Consider the following 24678-nt stretch of genomic DNA (forward strand, 5'->3'; position numbering starts at 1 on the left):
TGCTGTAGTCTCCTGTGGTATTAGTGGTGCCTCTGAAAGGTCTTTAATTATGCCCAGGCTTCAGAATCATATTGGCAGTTACAGCTTAGCTGTAGACTATGTAATCATGTTGCTATTGGTTTGTACTCTTGTAATAATTCACAGTGGATAGTTCAGCCCCAGCGCTTCAAGACAGTAAGTTTGACCTGGCCCACTTAGTTCATTTTACAGTCTCCTCAGGTGTATTTTTCTTTTCAGTTCATTACTTGCCTAATTAACCTTACTGATAAATGAGCTGTTATACTAATTATTTGAAAGACAGCCTGATTTCACTGAAATGCATAGCTGCTGTTCTGCCTGTAGGACAGTGTGCATACTTGTCTCACTGTGACGTTATAGTGTCAGACATACGTCTGCATTCACGTTCCTGCCAGGGGAACATGAATCTATCTAGGTGATTTGTGTTGGCTACTCCTGCGTCAAATAAGCACCAGTGAGCTTTCAGAATCAAATCCTTGAAACGGAGGGTTACCATCATGAGGGTTGTCCATTGGTCTGATCCCTTTGTGGACATAAAATTCCTCATGCTACCAGACTATATACTTGCCTATAAAAGGAAAGCAGTGTGCTGCTTCCTTTCCATGGGATGGGTGGTACTTGTGTAACAAGCAGTTATTCTGTTCCTGTAGTGGAATATGTGGCTTCCTGCATATATGTTCAGTTCAAAACCTGCCCCAGCACTGTTGATGGGCTTTCATTGCCTTCCTTACCCTATGATGGAATTCTTTATCTTCTGTCCTTTTCCAAGGCAGAGCTGACACTCTGAAGTGGGTAGAAAGTGGTATCTACTAGCCTAATTTTTTTGGTCTAATTCTAGATTTTTCTGGAAGGCACTTTTGTAGAAGTGGCAAGGATCTCAGTGCCCAGTGTGCTATTCAGATCTGTTACTCCACTGTGGCAGTTGTCTTTCTTGCTGCTTACTTCATTCACGATGTGCCTTCCTCCTGCTGAGACATACAGGGCAGGTGCTTCACAAGCAACTCTCCCAGCTGTATATAGAGATGGAATAGGTTGCTTTACATAAGCAGTGCCCAGAATGGTGGGAGCCCTGCTAGGGGAAGGGACAGGGGAGGACAAGCAGTGTTCTGTTTCTCTGCCCAGCCAAGTCTTGTTTCCTTCCTTTCAAGATGCTGTTCTTGTCAATCTGCGCTTTGAGTCAAATACCTTCTGTGTCCTCCTGGACACAGTATTGCGCTTGCAGTGAATGTCCTGCCTGGCATATCCAGTCCTAGGGAAATGAAATGTGATACCAGAGCAAATAGCTCTCACAAGGGTCAGAAAAGATGCTGATTTCTATTTTCTGGGGATTTAGGGAACTTTGTTTTAATTGAGTTCCCATTCTAAAGGCAAGGGATGCTTAATACGTAAGCTGGACATCTGCAGGACATGCTGATTTTTCCTGGCTCAGTTGTTTTAGCTAAAACACTCGAGGGGAGCAGAAGGAGTTTAGCAGAAAAGAGTTTAGGTGACTGTTTGGGTCTAGAGAATAGAAACTAAGGAGGAAGATGCTATTAAGAAACTGGCATTAAATTGTTGATTTCCCTTTTCTTCCCACTGTGTACCCGTCGTTCTCCTGCTGCTCCCCAGCAGAACTTGTCCAAACTCTTCCTGTTCTTCTGCAGGGTTTGACACCAGTTTTTGACTTTCTGTAAGCTGGCAGTAATAGAAGTTTTAGCATTGTGTGACTGCATAAAGGTCCCAGGCCTGGTGTAGAGCATTATTTTGTTCAAGCAGCTTCTGCTCTAGTTGCTTGAAGACTAAACAATGTAGAAAAGTCAGCTGTAGCCTTAAAAATCCCATTTTGTATTCTAGCTGCTTACCTTTCTGAAGAGCTGCTAGTCACTTATGTTTTAGATGTAACCTTTTGCTTAGCTTTCTGTAGCCCTGTTTGGTATAGCAATAATTACTTAAATACCCCAGTGGTCCTTGAGACCTTAGTAAGAGAAGTCCCAGTGCCCTGCTGGTGTGTGTGGGTTGGTAATATTTAGAGCAGAACTGAATAAACAAGAGATAAACGTAGTGTGGCTCTGTTAAGCCGTGAATCCATCCTATCACACTTGTTGGGGAGCACAAAGTGCATTAGTTGGTAAAGAGAAGCAAGCTGGAAGCTGAGTGTGACAGCAAAGCAGGCAGGGTGGCGGTCTTGCCAGTGAAGTGGGGGGTTCTATGGTAGCCAAACAAGAGTAGAGCAGGTCCATTATGTTATCCAGGGTCAACCAAGAGCCTGATGGTCACCAGACAGGTCTGTCATGATGGGTATGTCTAAGGTAACACCAGGAGATTAAGTCAGTGGTTCAGGGTCAAGATCTCTAAGGCAAACAGCCAGGCACAGATAAACCTGCTACATAGCTCTGGTAAGGACCAAGGGCAAGTGTCTGAGCTGGAATACAGCTCTGAGGTGGAGAAAGGTGCCCAGTGAGGCTTGCTCTGGTGCTTTTCCCCCCAGCTCTCTTCCCAGCAGCCTGGTCCAAGCTTATACAACAGCACCATGGCTCAGCTGGGCTTGAGGCAAGACATTCAAGCCCATGAGCGGTGGGGGAGAGGCTGAGCTCATGGCCCTGCACCACTGGTGTTCTGGTAAGATCTTGTCTGGACTAGCCTTTATCTCATAAAATCTTCTGCAGTTCCTGATCCTGGGGTAGGCATGGTGGGAATCCTAAATGCTGAAAAGAGGAAGCACACATGCAGTAACAGAAAATAGGGCTGCATGTTTTGTAACATTAACTGTGGCAATAAAATGCATCCTGTGTGCTAGGGGAGCCAGCCCCTGTCATTCACTATGACCAACATTGGAAGGTGCGTATTTCCACAGCTCTTTGTGGATAAGGACAAGTGTGTGGGAGGCACTAGGTATTAGGTAGCTATTGCTGCACTATGGAACAGTTATTGCTAATTGGACTGGGGATGAAAGGAAAGTAGATTCTCTTGAAGCCTCTTTAACCTTCTGCAGCTGTGTTTTGTCTCTGTATTCATCCGTGTATTTTGGCTAATATCTTGCTCTCATTCTGTGACAGTTTTTAGTGATTTATTGTTCTTCCTTCTTTCTGTGGTTTGAAAACCATGACTGATTTTTGTGAAGTTTCTTGTGCACGTTCTTACTTTTCTCCAGGCTGTGGCAAGCTTTACCTTACGTCATGTCAGCACTATTGTATTGATTAGAAGAAGAGAACTATTAGTGTAATGTTCCTTTGTTTCCTGTCTCTTTCACCCTTCCCCAGAAGCATTTTTTTTTTTTAGACTTCTCTGTGCTATTTCTGTGGGAGCTGTACTGAAGGAGTTTTTGCAATGGAGGGTTGTGTAAAAATTAGCTGATGAGCTCAACCAGTGGCTCTCCCTGCAGACCTGGACTCGAGATGAAAGGGTTTGGTTTGCGATTGAGTTTCCTGCAGCTTTGAAAGATGATGATGTGTCTTGTAACAGCAATACTTCCAATGTGCTTTTCCACAGAAGGGAGAGTAATGACTGGTGTTTTGTAGATAAGACATGTGGTGCCTCAGTCGTCTTCTTTAATTCTCTCTGGTTGAAAGAGCTAGAAAAAGTTATGTGTTAAATCTTTTTTCAGAAAGATGAAGGATAACTCATTCAAAATATTTTGAATTGTAGTCTGAAATGTGTTTCATGGAGGATTCACTTTAGAAAATACTAGAGAATACTCTTAAATGCATCGGAGTCTTTTTCTACATTGTCAAATTGCTCAGAGATTTTTATCTTCACTTAAGATGCCCATGAATCTTAGAATCACAGAATGGTTTGTGTTGGAAGGGACCTTAAAGATCATCTATTTCTAACCCCCCTGCCATGGGCAGAGGCACCTTCCCACTAGACCAGGCTGCTCAAAGCCCCATCCAACCTGGCCTTGAACACTGCCAGGGATGGGGCAGCTGCAACATCTCTGGGCAACCTGTGTCAGTGCCTCACCACTCTTATGGTGAAGCATTTCTTCCTACTGCCTAATCCAAGTCTGCCCTCTTCCAGTTTAATGCCTTTTTCCCTTGTCCTGTTGCATGCCCCCAAAAATGTCCCTCCCCTGTTCTTTGTTAGGACCCTTTCAGGTATTGAAAGGCTGTTACAAGGTCTCTCCAGAGCCTTCTCTTCTCCAGGCTGAACAGCCCTGGCTCTCAGCCTGTCTTCATAGCAGAGGTGCTCCAGCCCTTGGACCATCACGAAGCTTGTACCGTTTGAGATTAGTAGTGCCTTGTTGCAGGACAGCAAGCATTCCAGTATGTTTAAAGTTACCTTGCTTGTGTAAGAGTAGGGAGATGGCATGCAATCTCGTTAAGCAAAGATGTAAGGAGACAGCAGTTGCAGAGTGATGGGGGAGGAAAATTCTTCACAACTGTCATGTAAAGAAAGTTGGAGAGGATCTTCCTAAACCAAGAAGCAGAGAGAGCTCACAAGAGGTGTAGAACAGGTATGGAGCGTTCCTTTATAGCATTGCTTTACCATTAGTCCTGGTGTTTTATGTGAGTGGTGTTGGTTCTGGCACTGTCTAGGTTAGAGTACTTCTTTGAACTGAAGGGTACAGCAGGGAGGTGGAAGTGCAAAGAAGTTGAAAGGGCAGCTTATCTGGTTAAGTGTCTTTTTCCTCCCTGCTGGGAAGACCACAGAGCTGTACTATCTATTCAGTAGACATCTTCCGCTGGGTGTGAGCTGTTGGTAGTTTGCACCTCTTAATGATAACAACTGAGAAAACTTTATTTTAGATAACCAGCAGATATAAGTAGTTGTCATAAAGCATTTTTAATGGGGATCTGTCAGGGTGAGGAAGGAAGCTTCTTAAATGGGTATCCTTCTCGTTCCTGCAAGTACACGGTAACTGGTTAAAGTTCAGTGATGCAATTGGATTCCTTTGCAGATTTATTTTAGCTGGTTATTTTGCAGTTATCAACTGTATATATACCTCATCTCTTCCTTTTTGAATGTAAGCTTGACTGACAACATTTATTATCTCTCACTGCCAAAGAGAACAAGGCAGGGCCTGTGTTTAAGATTAGAAATACAGCTTCTAATCTGCAAGACAAATTTTTGATATATGCCTTTACATCTACTTTGCCTTTATAAAAGGGAGCAAACTAATGGAAGAGGTACCATTTAAACAATTTTGGGTGTGGGTCTGCTAATGGAGAATGGCACTTTCAAAACCACTTAACTTGAATTTTATGGTTCTCAAGAGAATAAAGATTTGTGGGTTGTTTTTCCTCTGCAATATGGACATCTGTCAACTTTGGTTAGCCATGCCAGTGAGAGTTACACAACTTAGTTGGAATGGTAGACTGTGCTGGGGAGAGGATATCCCATGAATTTGAGAATGAAGCTTGTAGATGATAAATGCCAAGGCGAGAGTTAATTTAATACCTACTTTCCATAAATAGAGGAAGTTGATTCATAGAGTCACAGCTAGAGAGTACATGAGCATGTCTGAGACTTCACTGTCTTGCTTGAGATCAGAAATACACTGAATAACATGGAGGTCAAGTTGCAAAGTCCAGTCTTCTTCTATCCTTAGAATGGGGGTCAGAAAGACAAAATGGCATGGAAGGAAACATTTTTTTTCTGTAATTGTTCTCTTCACTGTTTGGGTTCTTAACACTCCAAACCATGTCACTATTCCAAACACTTCAGATGTACTTATGATCTAGTTAAAGATCAGCGTTGTGTGATACTTGATTATGCTTGTGGGAGAAAATCTATTCTGTCAGTTGGATAAAGCTGTATCAAAACCCTGCAGAACAAGCACTGTCAGAAATGAAATCAAAGTTTTTTAAATGTCAGCTGAACAGAGCTTCAAATTTAGAATTTATTTGAAAGTTGCATAGGGTTTTCATATAACTCCATGTACATGGTTGTACAATATAAAATATATATAATGTATTATAATTGCATAATTATGGCAATGTATATTATACAGGTAATGACAATATTATGTGTAGTGTATTTTGTTATGATACGCTATATGTTTGTTATATATTATTACAGAGAGCAGTATTTTAGTGTGTATATATACTTTACTGACCACAAGCTCTGTAATTTTGAGGCACGTTGGCTACAAATTACTACAATTAAACATTATAGGTCAAAGAATCACAGGGGACCGTATCTTGTGTTATGCTGTCAATGATATGGTTGAGTTTATCCAGAGGTGAGTTTAGGACTATCTCTGTTTCTAAATGTGCTAGTCATCTGGCACAACTTATGTGTGTGGTTTGGGTTTTGGTTAGGGTTTTCTTGGGTGGTGGTGGTGGGAATAGACACACAGATGTAGAATGTAAATTCTCTTTTGGACTGGTTTTGCTGTTGCTGTAAAGCTGATGTCTAACTGCTCTAGTTATTTAATTTCTAGTTATTTAGGTGGTGGAGGCTTGTACCTGGCATGTTAATTGAACAGGAGAGCAGAAGTGGAAGTATTTCTTTGCGGATCTTCAGTGGAGTTTGAATTGGCAGAGACTACTTCATTAGTTTTTTAAATAAATACATTGTTCTGCTGTAAAAAAAGATGCACGTTCTAAGTTCTTCGCTATATGGAGCAGAGCAATCACATCCAGGTGGAGTCTGCCCAGAAAAGTGGTGAGATATAAGATTGTTTTCACTACTGTAAATATGAGTCTGTTAGACTAGATCCTGAAACCTAGGCTGGTAGCTCAGCGGTCTGCTACATATCACATTTCAGCTCTAAGCGTATTAGAAAAAAAGATAAACTCTTCACTTACCTAAACTTCATGTTTCCTTAAAGTAGGTGGTCAGAAGCATAGCTTTCATTCCTGTTCAGCCATTTTCCTTCTGCTCTAAATTGGTCCTGTAGAAGGAGCAACCCACTGAGTATTCATTGCTGGCTGTCCAAAAATACTGCTGTTTTGGTAGGAATTCTTGGAAACTTTTGAACAGTTGTTTGACCATGCAGTAGCTCAAGAATACATGGTCTCCCATGTTTAAACCTGTGTTTAAAATGGTGCAGTGATGTATTTATAGTTTCTTAAATTCTACTCTTAAGTGCATGGAATGTGCATGACATGCAGTAGATAGGCTGCAGTTGATGCCAGACCAACATAAATAACATCCCCTCATTATGTTCAAGAGATAATTAGTATGACTTTAAATATTTCTCTTGCTGTTTTCCACCCCTGTGAATCTTGATTGAAGTTGCTAATGAATATTAAAAAGAATACATTACCACACCTGTAATTGCACTATCTTGTTGCTGTCAGGCTTTATAGGTGTTTAAGAGGAGATAAACTGTGCTCCGAATGTTTTTGTAGGGAACCTACAGCAACAAACAGCTCTGTGATGTAGTATTTTATGCAACCTGCAGTTTTTCTGTGCAATTTGATGTATTCTTTGTTCTGCCCTTGTTTTCAATATGTTAATTATGCTATGTTCTACTAGCAAAATAACATTTGGCATGGATTTCTTTTTTTTTTTTTTGACTATCCCATTTGGAGATGCACGAGTGGAAGACATCCTGTACAAGTGTCATGTTTTAGAGTTAATTTTTAAAAATTATCTAGCTCTTGTTATGTTGCCATCTGTTTTCCTCTCACTTGAAGAGGAAGCAGCTGTTGTGAATAATCTCAAGACAGTATTTTTAATAAAGTCTGCCTACCTTCAGCTTGTGTGTGGATCAGGGTGAATAAATGTGCCATTTAGGAAGGGAAATGTGGTTTTACGGTAGGAACTGTAATGAGCTTGTTTCATAATGCAGTGATTCTGGTATGTCTCCTCCATAGCTGGGTTTGAACATAGCTGGGGATGTCTGTGTTAATGGGCACACTTTGCTTGCTCAAACTGTAATGTCTTGCAGAGAGGCTGCTCTCTGCTGCTTCTGCCCTCCATGTGCACTGGTTGGCAGGCAGCTGGGCAGTTGACTGAACCTGGTGATCTAATGTGGACACTAACTCATGGCCTCACCATGCCAGACTTCAGTTCTGCCACTCAAGTGGAGTTGATAACTATATTTGACCTCAGGGAAAGCATTGGAGATGGAGAGCCAGTGATACAACCTTTTCAGTTGACAGCATGCAGTTGTACAGAATTAGATGCAACATGTACACTGGGAAACTTACGGGAATATAATTTTGTAGAAAATACTTAACTCTCATCTAGAGAATGAATGTTATTGACAGTGAGCAGGACATGGATGCGCTTTATGTGTCCAGTTGGGTTCTTGATTGTGTTTTAGTCTTCACTTTGGTAAGGAGTGCAGGACCTCGTGAAGGAAATTATGTACAATATAAGCTTCAATCACAGTGGTGATTCAGGTGATTCAGCTGAATTAAAGGGAAGGATAAATGAAAGCAGACAAGTTGACTGTCAAAGAATGCCTTGAAAAAAGTTAAAATTAGTTTATTTGAGCTCAAACATTGCAGAATGGACAAAGTTTAGTATTGTTGTACACAGGCTGGCTTTCTTCACTGCTTTTTGTCTAAATCATAGTGAGATATCTTGTTAGGTCTCAAACTTTGCTGGACGAAAGTTACTTGAAGTAAGAGGCCTCAGTGGTAAAATGAGTGGAAGAGACTAACTGGCAGTGGCAGTCAGGGAGTGCAGAGTTGAAGAAAGAATGATGACTGATTGAACTGGATTTTTCATTAAGTAGCATGGCTTCTTTTTGTCAGAGGCTTTGCTTCTTTTGAGCAAGTCTTTAGATGATGGCATTCTAGAACAACAATAGTGAGAGTAGCCTTGGAAAGTGAGCCTGTAGTCTGCATTCTTGTAAGGCTGGAGCCTCGAATTTTCCAAGAACATGCATCCCATAAACATGTTTGAAATACATGTCTAACACCATGCAGTTGCACAAGTTCTGTGCTGTTTGCTCTCATGCTGCCCCATCTCTTGCAACAAGACAAACGTATGCTTAAAAACTGCTTCTTAACTTTTTTTGTCTTTTGGAGGACAGTGAGTGTGTTGGAATTCAAGAAAGTAAGAGACACTAACTTGCAATTCATTTAATATTAAAAATTATATATAATACTTGCCTTTGAGCTTTTCTACCAATTTTATGCTATTAGTGTTTGTTGTCTTTCTCTGGAAGAATAGCCTAAATGTGCTAAGAACATACTACAGCAGAAACCTGTTTTAGATCTGGCTTTCAAAGGAGAGAAACTCTGATTAATGACTGCAGAAACTCTCGGGGAAATAAGCAAGTAACAGTGACCCAGAATGTTGTCACTTAAATAGCTGTTTCTTTTAAAAAGTGATATTTTAGCTTAGCTTTGTGGGCAATATCATTGGTTGAATAACAAACTTCGTTTGTTTTCCCACTCGCAGGTGTATCCACTGCTTCACTTCTGAATTTGCAATGGGAGTACTTTGATTTCAAGACTAAGTTAGAGCTGGAGATAAGAAACAAACTTTGTGTTGCAGAAGCCCCCAGTAGGCAAATATTTCAAAAGATATGCAAAAGTCGGAACAGATGCTTCACTGTACTGAATATTTTTAACATTCATATTCACAAATGGTTCATCTTCTGGGAAGGCAATGTCTTTCTTCAAATCTCATGAATCAATAGCTGGCAGCAGGGTAGTGGTTATGGCGTGGTTATTTGGGATGTAATGGTGCCAGATTATGGAGAGGTGAATTTACACCTTGGTGGGAACTCTTCTAAGGCTTGTGTCTCTGTACTCTGCACTTCTGTTCAGTGTGCCTGCCTTCTGGCTTCCTCTGCCCCTCTCTTTTGGTACAGTGTACCTGAAGCTGCTTCCCATGAAGAGTGTCTTTCCTATCAAAGTAATTTCTGTTATGCAGCATTTTTGCCAGATTGTTTTGCAGCTGTTACAGTACATTTTTCATGACCAAATTGGTGTTCTTTCCACAATAAAGCCTCTGGGAGCCATTTTTTTCTCTCTCCTTACGTACATTACAGTACTGCTGGCAGTATACCCTACAAACAATAAGGTATTTCCTGTCATGTTTACTAGGAGCCATTTTTCTGACTTAGCTTTTTGTTAAAAGGTTGAAAGGACCAGGTGCTTTGTCTTCTACTTTGTGCTGGTAAATCCTGCTTTGTGTTTCACTCTCCCCAACTTGTGCTGTTAAATAAGTAGGCAAGAGGCTCCCAACACCATGAGGATGTTGATCTTGCTGTACAAGAGAGTCTTTTGGTGCAAGGTGTGTTTGTCAGGCTGGATTGGCTTTGCTGGTCTCTTTGTGGCTAGCTTTCAAATGCAGTTTCTGAAATGTCTCATGCATTAGGAAATACTGTAATGCAATATTCCAATGTGGTCTTTTCAGTTAAAGGTTGGACTTGATGATCTTAAAGGTCTTTCCCAACCTGGCTGATTGTGTGATTCATCTGAGGGATCTGAAGTCACATTTTGAATGTGAAGTACTAGAGAAAGAGGTAGGGCAACTGTGAAAGTTAGCTGCCTGGCTTATTATGCACAGTCACAGATGGCGTCTGCAACAGAACTGGGATGGAATCCAGATCTTCAACCAAAAGAGCTAGCTTCTTGCATGGGATTACAAACTTCTTGCACAGAATAGCTCTGCTGTGTGGTAGGGCTTTACAGAAACAAATAGACCATTTTTGAAACTATATGAGATGAGTAAGGAGTTAACCAAAGCTGAATGGCTTTCCATTCTTGGGTGACCTTTTTAAAGAAGCATTGGTCTTTTTTTTTTTTTTTGGTAGCCAGATGTCTGGTGTATTCATCCCCATCCCCCCAGCATTAAAAGTAATGACTACAGCATGCACGTGGACTTGAGTAACTTGGGTTCTACCCCAAAAGGTAAAAATAGGCATCTTTTGATCCAGTAAATAGCCTTTGGATAGGCATGTCTATTTACATGCTTTAGGTTTTGCAGCTGCTTTTTGTAAATGTCAGTGAGGAACTTTCTTACAGTCTGGAAAGTGTGTGATGTAATCCAGAAATCAACTTAATTTTACACATGATTATCAGAAGTGTTCCCTGACTGTTCTTTTGTAAGCCATGAATTTGCACAGGAGTTTCAGGAGCTTCAGGAGCCAAGTTGAAGACAAGAGGACATTGCACAGCTATAGCTTGGCCTATAGATACTTACACTGGCTGCATGTGATATCATAGCTTCACTTGACCCTCTGAAGAAATAAGAAGGGACTTCTTGCTTTTTATGTTTAAATTTGTGATTAAACTAGTACATGGTATATCTGCAAGAAAAACATGTGTATTATATAATTTCTGTTGGACTCTGCATAGTTGAGCCCAAAACTGTAAGCTGACATATGCGTGGGTAAGTTATCATTCTTTGCCTGCTTGATGTGATCTGTAAACTGCTGAGGACAGGGTTGACCCAGGTTTTGTGTATTTTGGGCTTTTGATGACTAAATAATTGCAGCATGTAATTGTGGATTTGAAGCTGTGAGTTTAAATTTACGTAGCTGTGTTGCACTTGTTGGTCATTGGGCTGAGGAATAAGCTTGGTTGTAATGCTGGCTCTGTGTGTGTCGTTAAAGCAAACCATGGTCACTCAGGCTTAAGACTGTGAAGTCAGACCTTGGTTTGGTTTGGAAAGTTTTCAGTATAAGACTTTAAAGATTAACACCATATTTTTATATATTTTGTATTGCATTCTTTGGGAATGCTGTGCCTTTGTACTTCCATCCTGTCAAGTATCTTTCAACCTGCCCTTCCCTTTTTAAAGCTTGATCCTCCCTTTTCATATATGAATGTTTGTGTAGGCTTAAGCATTTCAAGAAAGAGAATGTCTTCTATGTTGGTACAGCTCTCACTACAGTTAGACCTCAGCTACTGAAAGCAAGTCCGAGCAGGTTTGTGCTTGGTTAGACAGGTTTGTGGAACTGAATGTGCTTTAAAACATAACGCTTTGCGAATGTATTCCAGAGCAGTTGCCAGTTGTCCCTCTTGCTTATGTTTTTGAATTCTCACACTTCTGCATAGGTAAATAAATTCTGCTTTGTCACTAGTAGTAAGTATGCAAACTACCAAGCATTTCCAGAATGCTTTACAGGCAGTATGTCTTGCTCACCCCCTTTTCTGCAGCTGATATGACTAAACTGTAAACTGAAACTAGAAGAATAAAAGAAAACTGACATTGACGGAGTTTCATTATATTAACGTTATGCATAGTTTGGAAAAGGAAAGTAGGTCACTTTCCATTTTTAATACCCAGCTTTATACTTCGCATAAAAGCCTAACAGCTGGATTACAGACATTTCATGGAAAGTTATACATTTCCCTGTAAATACAGATTTTAATCATAGGAGCATTTATATAAATTACAAGAGAAGACTCCATTTTGGCTTAGATGCCTCTTCAAAATCTCAGTTGCTTATACCAGTGATGTGTTTTAGATGCCCACAGCTACACTAACTTCTGAACTCTGTGGTTTTGACCACTGCTTATAAATAAATGACTGTGCTCAGCTTCTTGCTTCTTTTTCTGTGGTGTTACAGAATGGTTAGGATTGGAAAGGACATTAAGATCAGCTAGTTCCAACCCCCAACCCCTGTTGTGCTGGTGTTATCTATGCTCAGTTCTGAGAAGTAGAAGATGTTTTGGGTTCTTTTTTCTCTTCCTGTAGTTACTGAAGTTGGATAATCTAACATTTGGTTCTCATCACGTTGCCTGCACAATGAGTCATTCCTTCTTGGTTAGGTTTGTTCCTCAGGCCAAGATTCATGTGATGTTCCGCCACTCAGGGCGATCACATTAGTCACTGTTTGAATCTTGTTTAAAAACTAAATGGCACTGCAGGTTGATGCCTTGCTTACTAGTTATGTGCTTCCCAACGCCCTTCCACTTGCTGTTTTGAGTTCAGTAGCATCATTATATTGAAAAATGTTTTATAGTCATGGTAACTGGTATATTATTGGAGTCCAACTGAAATGAGCATATTAAATTCAAAACTCTGGGTACTAGCAGGTGAATTTAAAGTAGTTCGGTGTGCTGAGGTACATCTTGATTAAACTTGGGCTTTTTAGCTTGTGCCGCTAAAAACAAAACCTACATTATTACAATTTTAGTAGTAGCTTGATCTTTGTGAAACAAGTTTAAAAAACCAGTGGTAATAACAGAAGTCATTAACAGAGATGGTCTCTTATCATGATGCTTGAATCAGACCTGAAGTATTAGTGGCAGAAACTCTCCTTGCAGAGTTATCTCTACCTGGAAATGTTCAGTGGAGTTGAGATCTGATGGAGGTTTCAAACAACATTTGGACAGTGGCAGAGTTCCCAGTTCCTCTTGTGCAATATGTTATTCTGAAAGCTCTTGAAGTTCTTTATCTTGGTATTAGAAGACTTTAGGGGTCTTGTTCATTGTGAGAAATAGCAGTCTAAAAGTCCAGCCTTACAGAAAATGTGAGCTGTCTAGATCAGCAGTAGGGAAAGTATGTGCTGCATGGTTGTGAACGCTTAAGCTGGACTCTGATGTTAGCAGGCTAGGCTCTCTATGTGGTCAATGGACAGCAAGGGGAGCCGATTCAAATTATGACTTAGAAAACCAATTATCTTTGTTCCTCAAAGCCTCTTATGCAGGAGTCTATGTGAACAGTAGATGCAAATGCAGGTACCTAAATCGTGCAGAATGTTGAATTCTATGAATATCCCTGGGAGCAATGTCTGGTTTGTGCCTTGAGAGCGAGTCAGGCTTATGATAGGGTGGAGGATTGCAAGTTGCTGAAATAAATGGTTATAAACCATGTCATGGTTCATAGATGAAAGCTTGGGTAGAAGGAAAGATGTATTAATGTTCCACATTAAACTTTGATTCTGGCTCTTTTGAATAGCATTATTTTCCATCTTGAAAGTTAACAGCATTTTGGTGGGAAAATGTTCATGAAGTAGGTGAAGGTGCAGACCAGTGGGATAGAAAATGAGATTACTTGTAGGAAGTTCAAATAGTGAGGGTTTTCTTTGTGAAGCTTTTTGTGGTGGTCTTGTTCTGCCTTCAATTTTAAGCCGATCCTTACAGATACCAGGCACTCGAAACTGTTCAAAGTATTAGTTCAGGTTGTTAGTTTTCCTTTCATTCTGTGTGAGACTGATGCATGTAGTGTCTAAAGAGACGTATTAAAAATTCAACTTTGGATGAACTCTCTGGGTGTGGATGAGCAGCTCACAGGGAATGAATGCCCAGCTTCCAAAAGTCATTGGCAGTTTTGAAGAATGCTCAGCATCTGGGTGATCACCTACAATCAAAATTTATTTTTGAATCTTGCTCCCATTTCTATAAGAATAACCACTGAAGAAACAGACCTGTGTTACTTTGGGGTTTGTTGGCTTCTACTGCATTGGCCTCCTCTGGAAGGCAGCAGACCCTGTATTTTGCAGTTACTTCTTTGATACAGAGAGGAGTATGTTGGGTTAAAGCTTCAGCTGAAGTGAATTGGCTTCTGTGCAGTGAGGTGGAGACCTGACCCTGTGGCCTCAGGCCAAGCGAGAAGAAGTGAATGCTTAGGTATTCCTTCCTACATGTGAACAACATTTACTTTAAAGATTCTTCCCCTGGCCACCACTGTGCAGGAGACTGGGAACTTGGGTAGGGGATTTCTTGTTTGTGTTTTACAGTTTTGCTTAGCAGTGGTCAGTCAGTCCCACAGAGAGCCCTAGATTTGTGGGTAGAACTTGACAGCTCATATTTAAAAATAACCTGGTACATTGTCAGTTTGCAACTGGGAAACTCTCAAAGACTTAAGTGTAAGGCTGTTCATATGCATGTATATTAGACTTGCATGAACTTTAGCACTGTGAAGAATGGGCACTGTTGGGAAGGGGGAAACACTATTGATTACTATTACACTGTAACCATAAACAAAGAGTTTAGTAATAATTTTTAATTTGTATGAAACTGAAAGAAACAATTTTAACATTTTAATTTCTGTTTTTTCCTCTCGCTCCAGAATGAAATGGCCTATTTGGACCCAAAATTTTCTTCACTTCTGCAGTACTTCTTTATTTTTCGTGTGACATATACTAGCTAACTGTTCCTTTGTTATTCTGTGTCAACAGGTCTGAAAGTATTTTAGATGTTCTTAAAACTTCTCTCACTAAACACTGTTTCTAGTCCTCAGTGTATTCTTCTAACATCATCATCTCCTCTTTATCCTTGTGAAGAAGTCTTTGGTTGCCTTTGGTCTCAGCATAAGTGCCTTGAGAGGATGGAAACATAGCTTGTCCAATATAGCTCAGCTTGCTAGTCGAGGAGTCTGACTGCTGTTGACTCTGTTAAAGGACCACTTTAACAATAGAGGGTGTTGAACAAGCCCAAATCAGAAGGGGGGACTGAATATGTTTAAACTGCTTGTCTAAATAAATAAATAAATAAATAAATAAAGTCTATATAGTCATAAGAATGCTAAATTTGAATCTGAAAATATTGAGAGGTTAGCTGAATTTTTTGTACTGTTCTTACAAGGTGGGATGGTGCATATTTTGTTTTTAGAGAGACCTTTTAGCTGCTTTTGCTTTAGTAAGAAAAGGTACTTTCATGAAGTCATACCAAAATATACCCTAAAAAAGATATATTACTTGAAATATACTTAATATTTGAGTGGGGAAAACACTTCTGTATTTTCTTTGTAAAAATGAAGAAACTGAGCAGATAGCTAGAATTACATAGAATTGCCTACCCTTTGGTGATAAATTATTGCCTGAATTGATGTCAGTATACTTTATGTTCATGCCATCCAGGCAGAAGGACCTGTAGCATGTCTCTACTGATCCCCATTAGGCCTGTGGGTCTGTGGAACTGTGCTGGTGGGCTTTCAGAGTGGCCAAGTGGGGGTGACAGCTGAGCATATCAGAGCATTCAGAAGTCTGCAGTGAGCAAACACAGCAATGGTAGCTGACACTGTCCTCTCCTCCCCATACCTAGGTCAGTTTGTCTTCAACTTTATTTTCTAATAGAAAATTTTATTTCAGCATTGAGTCAGGAATCCCGTGCTGATAGGTTAAAAAAAAAAAAAAAAGAAAAGAAAAGGGAGAATTCTTTAGTAAACCCACTGACATGGGCAAATTGAATATTCAGGATCTTGAATCTTTAGGATCCCAGTCCAGTTTTGTCCGTGTGTGGATGTTCTGAAACTAGCTGTTAGTGAGGAAACTGTGTGGTGCAGTAGTTAAGGTAGTCTGGGCTTCAGAGCACAGGCATACTGTCATCTTTCTTTCCTCAAAGAAATCAGTAGGTCTGTAGATCAGTTGCAGTGTGTCCTTTCTCATCTGCAGAGTTTTAATTGCACAGCACTGCAAACTGGCAAGTAAGCACTTTGTTAGTCAAGCTCAAATACTTCAAAGCATCTTAAAATGTCATGAGGAGAGATGCTGGTTTTTTACTTAATTAGAGTGCAACTAGCAACAACAAATTAGCAGCATCTATGTAAAATCTTGTTCATTGTCAGCATACATCCATGCAATACAGGCTACTCAACAGGGAGATAAATCTGTCTTCGAGATAATTTAAAATGCTTTAGAAGTCCACCAGCATGGAAGAGTCCCCTGTAGATCATACAAGGCAACAATCTTCGGAATGACCAAGTGGGATTTATTTTTGTTTCACTCTGCTGGAAAAAGTGCTGTGTAAATGAAGACCCAGTAGCTAAAGCAGAACAAATATTGTGAGTGATTTTAGTAATGTCCTAATCTGAGCCTTCTGTTCCAAACAGAGGTGTGTTCACAACATAGCATTCATCAGCCACCGAAGAAACTTGACAATTTTCCTTAAATTGTTTTGATTCCAAAAGTATCTATAAGTACATGTCTGAGACCTGGTTATGATCATTCTTTTCTTAAAATAAAGGATTTCCTATGGCATTGTTCCTTAGTGTATACGATGCTCTTTGTGTATGAAGGAACACGTGAGGAATATGTGGACTAATAAAATATCAAGACCATGTCAAGTTTAACATAGTTATAGTCTTGCCTGTTACTAGCTCTAAGGGAAGCTGCTGATTCCTTACTGCAAGTTTGGAGGAGACTAAGTTTGGATCTTTATATGGAAGAATGGATTTGATCATCTTGTAGGAAAGCACCTATTTTCACTAGTTTTGAAGAAAGGTTAAAGCAAAGCAAGTTGGGCAGATTTCAAAACCTCTTTCTCTCCCTTATGATGATTAATTTCATAATAGGAAGGGTGTTCTAGATATGGAGGAAGACACTGCTCAGTTAATTCCTAAATCTGAGGTGGTTTCAAGACTGCCTTGAACTGCTGCATTCTGAGTCACCCTGTTTCTCAATAGCTGGGGTTGAGTTTAGTTTTGAACACTGTGGGGCCACAGGGCCAGCATGAACTTGATCCTGTGAGCTCTGGTCAGTGAAGATATTTCTAAATAAGCAATTCTAAAGCAAGAGCAATAGTGGATAGCAGAATCATTAGAGGAAACAGTCACTGGTTTTTGACATTGCCGGTAAAGCTTCATCTCTTCAGCAATCACTCCTTTTGTTACTAGTTTGTAATCTAAGCAAAACACAGCCTTTGGCAGATTTGTATTTTTCAGATTATTGAAAAGTTCTTCATGTCATTTGTTGTGGTAAGTAATAAATGCTGTGGAGGAGAGAAGGCAACATGTCTTTTTTGTTACTGGCGAGTTGTTTGGTTTTTTTCCTACAGCTATGGCTTTTTGCTATACACTAAAAAAGAAATTGCATGTACATAGATAGAAACTTGGCTTTTTTTTTTTGTTTTGTTTTTTATTTAACCTGGGGTTTGTTTTTGTGTGTGAATAATATAAATAAAGGCAGGTAAAAGGAGAGAATTATTTTCACACTGACTTCTTTTTGCTTATGCTGATGTTTTCGAGCATTACTTTTGTTCTTTAGCAGTGATTAAGCTCCTATGAGGAGCTTAACTACCTTAAAAAGAGAAACTACTTTAAATTATCCTAAAGCACAAAAACTCTCAAAAGGGAGTGGTTGGATTTTGGTCACGTTTTGTTTGATGTTGTAAATCATTTGCTTGTATTTCCTGTCTAATACTGTTCTTCTAAAAATAGCTGGAACTGCTCGCTGTTTGCCCATGGTGGAATAGCCTGTTTAAAGTTACTTCCTCCCAGCTCCTCTGGCCCTCCTGCAGCCTGAATCCTCTCCCTCATGGCCTCCCGCAACAGATGTTCACTGGCTTGAGCTTTGCTGAGAGAAGGTCTTCTATAGCTTTAGGAAGCAGATTTTTCTAAACCAAGGAACAACCGAAGATGAGACCACCCCCCCCACACACACCTCAAACAACAACTAAAAAACTGCAAATAACCTCCACAAGCCACCAGTCTAAACAGAGGTCAGAATTCAGAGGTACAGAACAGCCTATAGCCAGTCCCTACATTACTGAAACTGGTAGGGAAAACCTCAGGGACCTCTATCAAACATGAGATGTGCCTTCTTGCAAATGTCATCTTCAGAGTACAAACTGGATTGAAAAATAGTAAATGGGGAGCTGAGTCTAACATTGTATCAACACAGCTAGAGGCAGTTTGGTTAATTCACCAGTTTTTCTGCATAAATACGAGAGAGTCACATCAAAGACACTTGGAATGCTAACCCCAGAGTGCCACAGGAAAGCTGAATTTGAATGAAAGCTCCTTGAGAACACCTTTTTCCTGGCAGTATCCTACTTGAAAATGATCTCTTCAAAGTATTCTTTTACACAAAATAGCTTCAGTCTTGTTAAAAAGCAGCTGGACTGTACGTTTTTTTTATTTGGTGGGATTAAATTACCATCCTAAGGGAATCTTCAGAGAAACCCGATTCCTGCTGTTAGACCATGATATTGGCAAGCAGCATGCAACCAGTTACATTAATGACTTGTGGAGAATTATGCTTCTCCTCTTGTACAAACTAAAATCTTAATTTTACAAGCAGCTCTCATGGAACTTGCTGGAGAGACCTCTTTCCTGTCAGCCCTGGGATTTGATTAACAGCCAGTGTGCTGGGAGCACTTAAGTACTTGAGGTCACGACAGTATCTTTCGAGCCTCCTCAGTGTTTGTTGCCTCTTAAAAGAGAAGTAAGGCTGTCAGCCTGCAGCTTCTCATTGTTCTCCAGTGGAAACATCCTCAGCCGCTTCTGTTAGGCCCAGAACAGTACAGGCAAGGTATTTGGACAGTTTATTAGACCTTCAGGGCTGCAAAAGGAGAACTGGCATGTCTGAATACACACGTATAGGAAAGAAGGAATTTGGCTAGTAGTCATTCTGAGTGATAGGTCCTAGGCTGTGCAGCATGCAGGCTATAGCTGATTAAGTTTAGCTGTTGTTACAGCTGATAGAAGGGCCTGCTGCTTGTTGTCTCAGAACAGGTTTGAGATCACAGGAAGATGTATATGAAGGTTTCTGAGTGGTATGGAATAAGTTTAATCATGTGAGGGGAAAGGGAAGTAGTGTGGTAGTATGCCATGCGCACCGATGAAGTGGATTGTTCAGAAGAGACCTTGGTGGATGCCAAGTGTTCCTGTCCCTAGGCTGTAAAGGGAGTAAAACTCCACTAGAAGAACTAGGTCTAAGTAGATACAAGTTATTTTTTTGCACAGAGGTTATCAGCTGGTGGTGGTCTTCAGTTTAATGCCAAGGGATTTGGGGTTGATGCTGCCCCTAAGCCAGGGGTGTCCATATGATGCTTATGTGTAAGAAGTTGTAGTTAACATAGTGTGCTTTGTTTCCCTTTTAGTTGCTTGCTGAGGCAGCACTAGCTGTGGTATCAGGTTGTTCTGGGGTTGTTGCTAAGGCCCAGGTGGTCAGTATTGTTTTGTTGAGGAAGTGTTTTTCCTGAGTCTTCCAATGTGATGATCGTTTCACGTGGAAAGAGGCTGGCAGACAAGGACTTAGATTAAGAACAGGTCATCTAAAAATCTCATTTTCCAGATCAGCCAAATCTGTTCACAGATGGCTGTTTTTGACCTGGTTTAGAAATCTAATGCAATCTGTCTCTCAGTGAGAGCAAAGTGTGCATGTGTGTATGCACACATAAATACCTATGGTTAAAGCAAAGAGAGATTGTTGGGCAAATAGTGTTTCTAGTCCCATCTGTTTTAAGAGGGCTTTTTTTTTTGATGCATCAATTGTCTTTATTCAGATATTTACAGATTCCATGTGTTTTTCTTATTTTCAGGCTACGTGACATATATACATAGGTGGAAGAGAGAGAACATTTTTGACACTTGGCATATATTGCTTAAAAGGTGTTACTTGTTTTTAGGTTACTACAAAAGTACACAGGAATATTATGCTACTTGCATAACCCCATGGTTTCACATTGGGTACACTGGTTCTTGGAACCTTTCGTTTTTATAGCTTTTTCATATTTGGAAAGCCAAAAATGAACTGAAGCTTTCTTCTTCTGAGAGGTACACACAGTGTATCTACAGATAGGAATTATATACAAATGTAACTGTATATCCACATACTCTGTTTTCAAACATTGTGTTAATTTCACATAATTATCACACTGGCCGTGTAGTAACAAAACTGTTTTCTGATGTGAATAGAAGTTTAACAACAATGACCTGATGACCATTTTAATATTAAAAGAGATTATTTTCTCTGTATATCCCCCTTGAGGTATTGTAGTCATACCCCTCCCTTAACCCCACGTCACCCCCAGAAAGCACACCTTACAAGAAAATTAACTGCTTTCTAAGCCTCCAACATTAATGCAGCTGTTTCAGCTCAGTTTGAATTCATGCATAGGCACAAAAGTTAATACGCTTCTAGGTATTTCTGCATGTTTTAATCAACGTTGAGTGTTATTATATTTCTGTTTGATTATAACCTTGCGGGCGTCTTCACATTTTACATATATGCTGGGTTTTGTGTATGAGGAGCTTTTTACGTATAAATTGTGATAGAGAGTTGGAGGTCTGTACAAATATTTTTCTTCTCTGTTTTTCCTTGACCTATGGATGTTGGGGGAATAATGTTTTCAGAAGAAAGAAAACTTGAAAGGAGTGCTTGAGAGAATTTTTTTCTTTGTTTTTTTTCTGATTCCAGCATCTCTAATTGGTATAGAGAGCTTGAGGGAGAACAGAAGCTTTTCATTCTTGACAGACATTGCTGCTCTGTTCTTGACGTGCTTGCCTATGGGCTTCTCTGGAGCATGTTTTCCTGAATATGGTAGAAACAATGTGGATTGTTGTTGGTTTGGATATGTTGCCCTTTTCAGATTTTAGGTATTTTGTTTCTGTACTCAAGTCTTTCTCAGCATACTCCCTGAAGTCAAATCCTGTGGCATTGAGAGCTCGGCTGCTTTTATTTGGTTTATTAGAGGTAATTTTTTGTTCGCTTGTTTGTATTCTGGAATAGTTTGGGAAATGATTCTCCCATGACATCTTGATAAAATCAAATATGCTGCTGCTAGAAGACAGCAAGCTGGATTTGTTGATACATTACTAAGCCTTCATGCACTCGTATCAGCGGATGTGTGGTGGTGACCCAATACTTAGAAGCACTTAGAAGCACGGGAGCAACAAATCCTCTTCCGAAAGGTGGAAATAATGCCTGGCTGTTGTGCATTCTCTGCTTTTAAGAAAGCTGTATCTGGGGAAGCGTGTCAAAAGCAAAGGTAATGCGATGCCAAGTATCTAAATTCAATTAAAAGCACTAGATGCGTCAAAATATTGAAGTGGCAAAACCTGAAGGAAATGTATACATGTCCATATTCGTTTATTCTTAGAAACATCTTCAAAGGTTTTCTTGTTTTCACCACTTATGCTCCCAAGCATCTAAGCAGTGCTCTTCTCTGCCTTATATGCCGGTGAGCCCTTTTTTCCTGCTTCCCTTTTATTGCCAGTATCTTAGCAAGGCAGGAATGTATAACATTGGAAAGAACAAGGAAGATGAAAGTGGTTCTAAGTTTTTCCTTCCTCTTTATCCAGCCTGTTGCATTTGCTGTGGCTAGCTCAAGCTATCTGTTTACCATGGTAGTCCATTTTTAAACTGTAGTAATGTAGTATTTGCAGGGAGAAGATAGCAAGCCAGTGAGGTTTTCAGAATTGTATGGTCTATTTTTGAAGACTTGCCCAAAATAGCTAATGATAACTTTTCCATAGCTGAAATCAGCTTTTCTAGGTTTAAGTACTCAGTACTAAGTTGAGTGATTTAACACCGTTAAGTTCGGACCCATGTATGTTAGAAGTGCAGGGACAGAAAGAAAAGCTATTGCCAGCTTGAACTGATTATTCTGCCACTATGGCTCCAAATGGAAGTCTTTTGCACAAAATCAAAGTGCTTGTATATTTAAAATTGTCAAGGTCGTAGACATCTTAGTAAACATTCTGTTTCTTCTTAGCGGTGAAGTGGAAAACTGAAGGTGAGTGTGTTGACCTTTTGGCTGCAAACCTTTCCCAAATTCTCTAGCATGGAGGCACTTCACAAATAGGAAGGGGATGGGGGTGGGAAGTGCAAAGCTGCCTCTTGAAAATACAGTTGATGAAGATGCCTCTTTTATGCAGCTAGGCTAAATGATAAAATCTAGCCCAAATTAAATGATCTCATAGCTCTGGTTCTTGAGAATATGGAAAGGACGCATAACTGTATCAAGTATTTTGGGCTTTCTTTTTTCATTACAATAGTAGCAGAACAAAAAAATCCTGAGCGAATTGTTCAACTTCATTGTAGATGGCAAAACGGTGCCACAGAGGGAGCGTTTTTGTCTTGGAGGAATCTAAAGAGCAACCGAAACTCTAACAGAGCACATTTGTTGACATAAAATGTCTGGCTAGAGAGCAGAGTCTTTAGCTATGCTTGAAAGCTTGACAAATTTTTCTTTCTCAACTGCTCAGTGCTGGAGGAATCTAAACAGCCATTGGCTGCTGCCAGTGTTAGGAAAAAACCCCATGTTTTTTATTTTTCATAAGCTCCTACTTGAGTCAGTAACATGATTAATATGTTGGGTTGGTCAGTTAATCCCTTGTTCTAGTCTCAGGGGTTTTGCAGGGCCTTTTTCCAGTTTGAAGGAAGATATTACTGTAATATGCCTTCTCCCTCTATTTTCCCTGTGTGCCTCACTTTCCAGTATTATGATGGTGAGCTTTAATTTGCTGTATGGGCTGCAGGCAGTCATTTTCTTGGAAACCTGAATGGTGTCTTCCTAGACACTGCACTGAAGTTTTAATACTGTGGGCTTTCCTACTCTTTTTAACAAAGAGAACTGAGTTTTCAAAATACAGTTTTTACAGTGTGCTCTGACATGACTAAGTATCAACTTTAAGCGCTTAACTGAATATTCTGCACATCAGAAAACTGGAAATCAAGATCACAGAATCCAGAATTGGGTTCGTGTGTGTGTGCATGTTGAAGTAGGAAGTGGAATTGTGCAGAAAAAGAGAAACTGCATAGATTTTTGGTTTAATTTTGAGCTTGAAAAGTTCTGTCCCGTTCCCTTGGAAGAACCGTGAGAATGGTGTGCCACCCCCAGAGGAAGACTTCCTTATCATTCTGGTATTGAAACTCTTCCTGTTGACATGCATGCTCTCTGTCTCTGGGGACCTTTACTCGGTTATCCAAAAAAGAGGCTGGCTTCATGTGATTTTAATGTGAAAATAGATAAGAGAAATTTGGATGCTTGGGACTTGGAGAGAGGATACAAACTCTGCAACTTCAATCTACATGAGGCCAGTCTACATGAGACTACGTTTGATTTGCAACTCACTTGGAGTAACAAGAGTAAAAGTAAGGTTTACTATGGCAGAATAGACCTCAGTGCAGTCCGAGCAAGCTGTCAGTAATCCTCAGTACATATTTGGTAGTTGCAGTTAAACTATTGCTAAGGCTTCAGCTTAGTTTAAAGCCGCACTGGGCATGCCAACAGATGTTCCAGTCACACCTCCCAGTTACAGCAGAGACAGCTTCTTTTTTATATACAATGTCTCACAACTCTGAAGGAAGTGGGAAGAATGCTATAGAGTTGCATCAGCTGAGCTGAGAGCAAACTTTATTTAGAAGTACTCTGAAATAAGGTGTTACTGTCTGAAAGAGTGTTTTCATGTCCTTTTTCAATGCCTCCTTATATGTTCTGTGATTAGGTTTAGAGAACATATACATGTATGATCACCCATATATATATATACATATACAGGGCATTTGTGAAGAAGTGTGAACATGTGGCATTTCCAAGGGCATGTCATGTGCAGTTAAGCAAAAGTGTGCAAACAGTGTGCCAGAAAGAGATCACAGGCAGGAAGCCATGGAGTCCTGTGTCACTTTGTTTTTCCTTTAAAGCTGAGGATGCAGGTTAGCTTAATCTTTCCTTGCTGTAGTTCTTCAGCATTTACATGCACATACATCAGAGTTCTGTTGAACAAATCTGTAGAAAGGAAAAAGTATGTCTTTACTGAAGACAGTCTTGAAAGAAGCAAGATGATTCTGTTAATAGTATGGAGCTATTTGGGAGCTGGAGACTGGAAAAGCATGTGTCTAGTACAATGCACTTAAGCTGAGCTGCAGACATCTGATAAAGAGTTATATTTGTTACTGTCATTTAGAGGTCTCCATTGGCAAAAAAACCTGTGTTCTCTTGGTCTATGCATTTTTAGTTTTAGTTTTATTCCTTGTATTTTTACCAGGAGAGAATGATCTAGTTCCCATGGTATGTGCTAGTAATCTCTGGGAACTGGAAGAGTTGAGGTAAATAAGAGTACGTGCATTGTAGACTTACACTTCGTCATTCTTTGAGAGTTCTGAGTTTTGTCTTTAGAGTTAAATCAGTCATCCACACAGTGCTTATATGC

At 40.0% G+C, this 24678-nt stretch overlaps 1 protein-coding gene across 2 annotated transcripts in view; it reads left to right on the top strand.

Moving 5' to 3' along the window:
- RASA3 (RAS p21 protein activator 3) overlaps positions 1 to 24678 on the top strand; it is a 178008-nt gene that overhangs the window by 59870 nt on the left and 93460 nt on the right. The gene's annotated exons all lie outside the window — the stretch shown is intronic.

The sequence above is a fragment of the Lathamus discolor genome, chromosome 4 (assembly GCF_037157495.1).
Source record: "Lathamus discolor isolate bLatDis1 chromosome 4, bLatDis1.hap1, whole genome shotgun sequence".
Classification (NCBI taxonomy): Eukaryota; Metazoa; Chordata; class Aves; order Psittaciformes; family Psittacidae; genus Lathamus; species Lathamus discolor.